The sequence below is a fragment of the Tachypleus tridentatus genome, chromosome 7 (assembly GCF_004210375.1).
Source record: "Tachypleus tridentatus isolate NWPU-2018 chromosome 7, ASM421037v1, whole genome shotgun sequence".
In the NCBI taxonomy this organism is placed as follows: domain Eukaryota; kingdom Metazoa; phylum Arthropoda; class Merostomata; order Xiphosura; family Limulidae; genus Tachypleus; species Tachypleus tridentatus.
Window position 1 is genome coordinate 118,943,035 of NC_134831.1, and position 7,368 is coordinate 118,950,402.

Genomic DNA, 7,368 nt, shown 5'->3' on the forward strand with positions numbered 1-7,368 from the left:
TCTTCTTCTACCCATTTAGGGCTAGAAGTAAAATAGGAAGGATGTGGACCATTACAGTTAATACAATGTGATTCAAGTTGGCATTCAAAAGCATCATGGTCTTTACCAGCACAACAGACACATGTCAAGGAACCATGGCAAGATGTTTGAGTTACCAAATCGTTAACAATGGAAACATCTAACAGGATTAAGAATATAAGGCCGTATCTTACAGTTCAGATATCCTGCCTTGATTGTGGTGGGAGGACGCGATGTTGTAAACATTAATCAGTTAGAACATTTGTCAGCTCCATAATTCCGTCTCTACGAGTAAAAATTCGGAGCACGGCTGTAATACCTTGGCTGGTGAAACTTACGAGGATCTCTGACTCTGGAATGGTTTTTAAATCCCTCTCAACTATAACTCCTCTGGAAGAATTCAAAGTAGAATGAGGAGTAACCTCAATGGGTATATCCACATGGCCTTTGATTTCAAGAGGAATTTGAAATGTTGTGATGAAGATGTTTCCACTAAAATGTCCCCAGACATTAATTTTTTTACCGATTTAGGAGAGCCAGCAAGCCCTTCTGAATAAAAAAAATGAAGACATCTGCCCAAAGGAATTTCAGTTAAAGAATGTATAATTAAAATATCGGGACAGCTTCAAGCTGTGAGTTTGACTGTACAGAGTCATAAATGTGCGATTGTTTGCCAGTAGACGGATTTTTCTCTATGCTGTCATATTTGTTTATTTTTTTTTTATTTGAGGGGTATCCATAATAAAAAAAATATATTTCAGTGCTCACTGTCCCCACCCACCATTAGGGACGCACTACAATGTCATGCAAGGACATTGCAGCAACGCCATGGTTTCGTGAGCACTATACCCAAACACCAGCATCAGACACAATGTCCACAACACCCGTTGAGAACTTCCAACACTGGTACTTAGTTGACTCTAGCCCAAGTGGACCAGCCGATTGACCCAAGAAGGGCCACCCAAAGGCCGCCCGTCTACAGGAATTCAAGGCCAAAGTGGTGTGTTAGGGTTGGACTCCTCAATAACCAGGATCCTCTCCTCCCCTTCACGGGGCCACCACACATGGCAAACACGCAGGTGAATGTTTAGATCCCAGAGGAGGTAAATTGAAAGTACACAACCTTCTCTGGGAGGTCCCTCACCACGTACAGGAATCCACATCAAGGAGTGTTGGAGAAAAGACTTGGATGATACCTGGGATGGTGAAATTGTCCTATGAGGAGAGACTAAAATCTCTAAACATATTTCCTCTGGAGAGAAGAAGGATCAGAGACGATTTCATTGAAGTGTTTAAGATTATTTGGGATGTTGATAATACAGATCCAAACTTTGTGTTCAGCAGTGAAAATAATAGAACAAGGGGACATATAATCAAATTTTGGCAGAGAAGGAGTCATCTGCAATTTAGACAGTATCATTTTTTTTAAATAGGGTGATTGGCTTTTGAAATGAGCTGCCTTCAATATCGTTACGTCATAGAGTTAAGCGAAAAGAAGGCCAACCTAGACTGGGTTTCACATATTATTTTAATGCATTGAAAACGTTTATTAAAAAGAAAAATATATCACTAATGAAACTGGCCCTGAATTTTTTTAGATGTTTTTCTCGAAAACAATTATTTCTTTTAATGCGTTTTAACCCAGGAAAAATGACCCAGATATTTAACCTTCGAAGCTGAAAAAGTAGAAGTGAATTAACTGTGAATTTATTTAAGAAATAAAAAATAACTTTATTAAACGAGTGCTTATTTCAAACATAAAATATCTTTTAAATGAAAAACATTTTAATTTCCAGTTAAAAGGGGACCTTTGTTACCAGAGCATCCGAACATATAAGCTTGTTAGTTTTTTAATTTTGCGCAAAGCTAATTTAGTAGTGTAAGACTAGAGGAAAGGCAACTAGTCATCACCGCCAACTCTGGGACTACTCTTTACCAATGAATAGTGGGATTGCCTGTCACAATATAACGCCCGCACGGCTGAAAGGGTGAACAGGTTTGGTGTGGCGGTGATTCGAACCCGCGACCCTCGAAACGTAACCATGCCAGGCCTCCTTTAAATACGAAGAACATTTCAGGTTATAACAGTATTGTGATATGTCGGATCGAACTGAATTAAGAGTGATGGGATAGTTCCGCATGACAATAAGAGATTAAGGAATGATACCGAGTAACTACGAGTAACAAAGTAGTGCCGATGATTTAAAGACAATGTACACAAAGTAAAACATGAAACAAATAAATTTTATTGAAACACTAAACAGAAATACAGAATATATACTTAATTTGTACGCTGGATTGTCCATTTTAGTTTGTCAAGCTATTTTCTCTTCAAGATGGTGTGCTAGTCTGTTTAAATCAATGTTATCTTCTCTACAAGACACATCGTACTTACCCAACGTGACTAAAGTTACCCCTGTAATGGTCATTCTAATTAGGTAAGGTTGTAACCTCAAACCTCCACGCGTTGTGATACTGAAGGACATTGTTGCATGATGTTCAGTATTATAGCAATATCATATCCAGGACAGAACAAACGATATTCCTTTATAAATGTTTGTTTTTGAATTTCGCACAAAGCTACCCGAGGCTAATCTGTGCTAGCCGTCCCTAATTTAGCAGTATAAGATTAGTGGGAAGGCAGCTAGTCATCACTACCGACTGCCAACTCTTGGGCTACTTTTTACCAATGAATAGTGGGATTGACCGTAACTTTATAACACCCCACGGTTGATTGGGGCAAACATGTTTGGTGTGACTTAAAGTATCCAATAAATATTTTTAAAATTTATTTATTGCCTTAAACCTAATTTAAAAACCGAAAAACAGTTTTGTAGTCATTTTCTGTAACTTTGAGGATAAATTCACAATATGTAATTTTCACGTTAGCTCAATCTAGAAGTATTAATTTTCATATACTTGAGTCTAGTAGATATACTATGTCTGTTGAAAAACGTGAGAAAATAGTTCTTTGGCGTGGGCTTAGTAGACAAGTAAAACGACCTGCCTTTTTTAACTCTGAATTACTTCCCAGAGGTAATAGAGCCAGTCATCTTTACCCTAAGTGTGAGCTCGAACAGATGTATCGATATACTTTTGTCGGTGTGTTGTTCTAAAATAGAAATTTAATTTACTTTAGAAAGCCAAAAGTGCAAATCTACCTATAAAAAACTACCACAGTGTGGCATGAGTTTAATAATATGTAAAGGGTATAAACAATCTATAAGCCTTCGACCCAATACAGTACTTTCTACAAATGTCCGTCAATGGGACAGCGATAAGGCTACGCTAAAGTCCAGGAGTCGAGTCTTTGCTGTGGACAAAGCAAATACGAAACAACTAATGGCAAAAGTTAGGCTGTTTGACACTATTTTTAAAATATTTAATTTCTTATTTTAAGATATAAAGTATTTTGATTTTGTGCTTCGCGAGCAAAGTTATTCAAGGGCTATCTGCGCTAGCCGTCCCTAATTTAGCAGCGTAAGACTAGAGGAAAGACAGCTAGTCATCACCGCCAACTGTTGGGCTATTCTTTACCAACGAATAGTGGGATTGACCGTCACATTATAACGCCCCCACGGCTGAAAGGGCGAGCATATTTGGTGAGACCGGGATTCGAACCCGCGACCCTCGGATTACGAATCGAACGCCTCAACACGCTTGGCCATGCCGGGCCCTCTACTGAAATAGAATACTAGTATACTGTATTAAGTAAAGTAAAATAAACAGTAATTTGTACAAACAAAATATAATTATGCTTGCTTCATAAATTCCTTTATTTATTCTTTGTGTTTGCGATATGCAATATACAGTTACATTTATTATTTTTCGGTGCTGTTTTTCACATTTAGTTTTCAATACCGTTAGTGATACAAAATACCAAAATATGCATTCACAAATAGCGTATTGAAACCAAATTTCGACTCTTTTCTTGAAAAACTCAGTTGTCCAGTGTAGCGATTTTGGAAATAAATGGAACTCGGCTTGTAAAAGGAATTAATGCAAAATCAGAAGATCTATCTGGATTTGTTCTTCCGATTCGAGGAATAAATGGCGCACGGCCTATCCGAGGTGTGAAAAGGCTCTTTGACCCAGTCTACGTCACCACCATCTAAAGTTTTGTGGCTGACATAGGGAGTTGGAATAATTCGTCGAACAATATTTTGAATATCTCCATCTTCAACTGCAAAGCTGTCAAGTCAATCTGTTTGAACGTCCCCGCCATGTTCTTGAGCATGGACCTCTTCTTTCGGCCAATTCTTGGAGTAAAACGTGTAAAAAGAGCTTAGGATCATTTGCCTTTTCAGAACTTTTAAGCACAAAATCTTCGACCATGAGATAGAATATGGCAAGAAATCAAAACTGGGGATCGCCCTTTCGGAGAAAAACGCCCTTTCGTCACCAGTTGGTTTGAAACTACGACCTTGTCGTAACACTGAGATGGAATCGTCCTTCTTACTTTTGTCATTAGCAACATAACCTGAAAAAATATGTGAACATTAAAGTGATTATAAATTATTAAAACAGACAACATGAAACTGGTTGATATAAAAATAGATGTGTTCAAAATGTGAAAAGTTGAAAACACGCAAGTTTTGGAGCAAATGTAACCATTTTAGTAATTAATCTAGAAATACATTTTTCGTATAATAAGGTATTTTGTAGTTTCCAATGTTGGTCCAGTTTTATATAAATTTTAAAGTTAAATTTTTTAACAGTATCATGCTATTCGTATTGCTTACCTCGATCAGCAAATATATATGTCCTTTCTTATGCATCAAATCAAATTGACTTTAAATTAACTCATTGAAGAAATAGAAACCACTATAAACTTTTATCATAAAACAATCTTTCAAATCGATTTTCGGCCCAAGATGGCGTGATGGTTAGGGTACTTAATTGCAATTTGTATGTCGTGGGTCAGCCCCATTATTCGAGAATGAAGAATAACTCAAGAGTTGGTGGGTGGTAGTACTGACTAACTTCTTCCTTCTAGTCTATTACTGTAAATTAGGGACAATCACTGCGGATAGTTTGTTTTTGAATTTCGCGTAAAGCTACACGAGAGCTCTCTTCGCTCGCCGTCCCTAATCTAGCAGTGTAAGACTAGAAGGAAGACAGCTAGTCATCACCACCAACCGCTAACTCTTGTGCTACTCTTTTAGAAAATAATAGTGGAATTGACGGTCACATAATAACGCCTCCACGGCTGAAAGGGCAAGCATGTTTGGTGCGACAGGAATTCGAACTTACGACCCTCAGATTACAAGTTAAATAAAATCTTCTTTCTTTAAAATTGAAGTTTAAACATAAAAAGTATTACAAAACTGCTTAATAATTGAACGTAATTTCACTTTAAAAATTTAACGTGGGATCATGTACTTTAAACTTTAAATTAAAGACAGCATTATCAAGGAATCAAAAGTAGGTGATGCTTTAAGATATGGAACAAAAGTAAATGGGTTTACATCTAAATTGTTAATACGTAATATCTTCCTTTTACTTATAATATACTTTGATTAATATAAAAAGAGAGACAGTGACGGCAAGTTGGCCAGCTCGTTAATAACTTTTACAGATTGTATCTTTAGGTTTCCTAATACACAATATACAAGAAAAGAAAGTGAAAATAATACACGTTTAACAGCTGATACGTCAAGAATTTTATAGCAAAATCATACCCATAGAGGTCCAGTAAAAGGATGTTATAAGGCAGATCGCAAGCTGGAAATTCTGAACGATGAACATGATCGGCTGGATGTGAAAAGAAGTTGTGTCCAAGAACGAAATGTGGTCTCTGAAGAACTTGGTATCTACTTATAGTAGTCCATAGACCCAACAAAACCATCGTAAGCCGAAATATCTACTCTCACAATTACTGAAATATTCACAGAGTATCCATGGTTATTGGTTGACGTCAGAGGATAAATCTTCATCATGCCAGGAATTCAAATAATTTATGAATATATATGTATATATGTCTTTATTCCCTGTATCACTGAAATAAACCAAAGAAAATGAAATTCTAGGTTTCGTTGCTATATGATAATTACATCATTTTAGAGATTCAAAAGGTTTTGATATGTTTGTTCTCAGCAGGGTGTCTCTAAATCAGAGCAAAATAAATTGACAAAATTTGCAGAAAACAAATCTCACTATTATAGGATTTGTTTCTTTTACCTTAAACAATGCTTTATGTGTTCAACACTAGTTAAACTACTAAAGTGGATTAGTTTCTTACTGAGAAAGTTTAATAAACTTTACAAGGCAAATATAACTCTGCTGCTTCTAACCATCCGTTTGAATATTTGTACCCTTGGGTGGCCAATAGAAAGCCAAAGAAATTTTTATTTTGTGAAGAAATTTGTTAGGGACACCGAATTGACATGTTCGAAGAATTTTTTTTTCTTTTGAAATAATGAAAGTGGTCCCATGTCTTGCACGGTAAATAAGTTCTATTGCAAAGGGTAAATAATTAGTAATGTGGGTTATAACAACCGGTAATATTGACTTTTGGCCAAAGCGTGTGCGGTGACTTGACTAAAGAAAGCCATCTAATGATATATCATAACTAAATATCAATGTATGTCATGAGGTAAAAATACACTTGTATGTTACAGGTTTTATTTACATAACCTTAATTTCATATTCTGCTTTGCTGGAGTACCAGTCCATTAGACGGATGGAATAAAAATCCATTGTTTTGTTTTTTAATTTCTCGCAAAACTACACGAGGGCTACCTGCGCCAGTCGTCCCTAATTTAGCAGTGTAAGACTAGAGGGAAGGCAGCTAGTCATCACCACCCACCGCCAACTCTTGGACTACTCTTTTACCAACGAATAGCGGAATTAACCGTCACTTAATAACGCCCCACGGCTGAAAGGGCGAACATGTTTGGTGCGACGAGGATTCGAACCCGCAACCCTCAGATTACGAGTCAGCCGCCTTAACTCACCTGACCATGCAGGGCCTTAGGTGTAATACCTCTTATAAGTTAGATTGGATTGATACTAAGTACCAAAGAGTTTACATTACACCAAGTTTCATAGATAACAGCTTACTTCATGGTTTACTGTATTAATAATATCATAACTCAATGTTATACCATTCGTAAAAATTAATTAGATATATTATACAATATTTCAAGGATTAGTACTTTTATCAACTTACATTTCAACGTTAAGTGTTTACAAAATCTCATTGTTTAAATTTAAATGTTTATTAACATTCTATACACATTTTTATTTCAAGAGTTATTATTTTCTTAGTACCAAAGTTCAGCTTTAAACATTTATGTGCATTAGTTTAAAGTTAATTGTTTATAAACAATACTTTTGTTTGGAATTAAG

At 36.2% G+C, this 7,368-nt stretch overlaps 1 long non-coding RNA gene across 1 annotated transcript; it reads right to left on the minus strand.

Moving 5' to 3' along the window:
• Nucleotides 1–4,382: 4,382 nt before the first annotated feature.
• On the minus strand, nt 4,383–6,128 carry LOC143258091 (uncharacterized). Its single transcript, XR_013032138.1, has 2 exons — nt 5,700–6,128; nt 4,383–4,498 (listed from the first exon to the last, which is right to left on the minus strand). It is a non-coding gene; the product is annotated as an uncharacterized LOC143258091 (long non-coding RNA).
• Between the last annotated feature and the right edge of the window lie 1,240 nt (nt 6,129–7,368).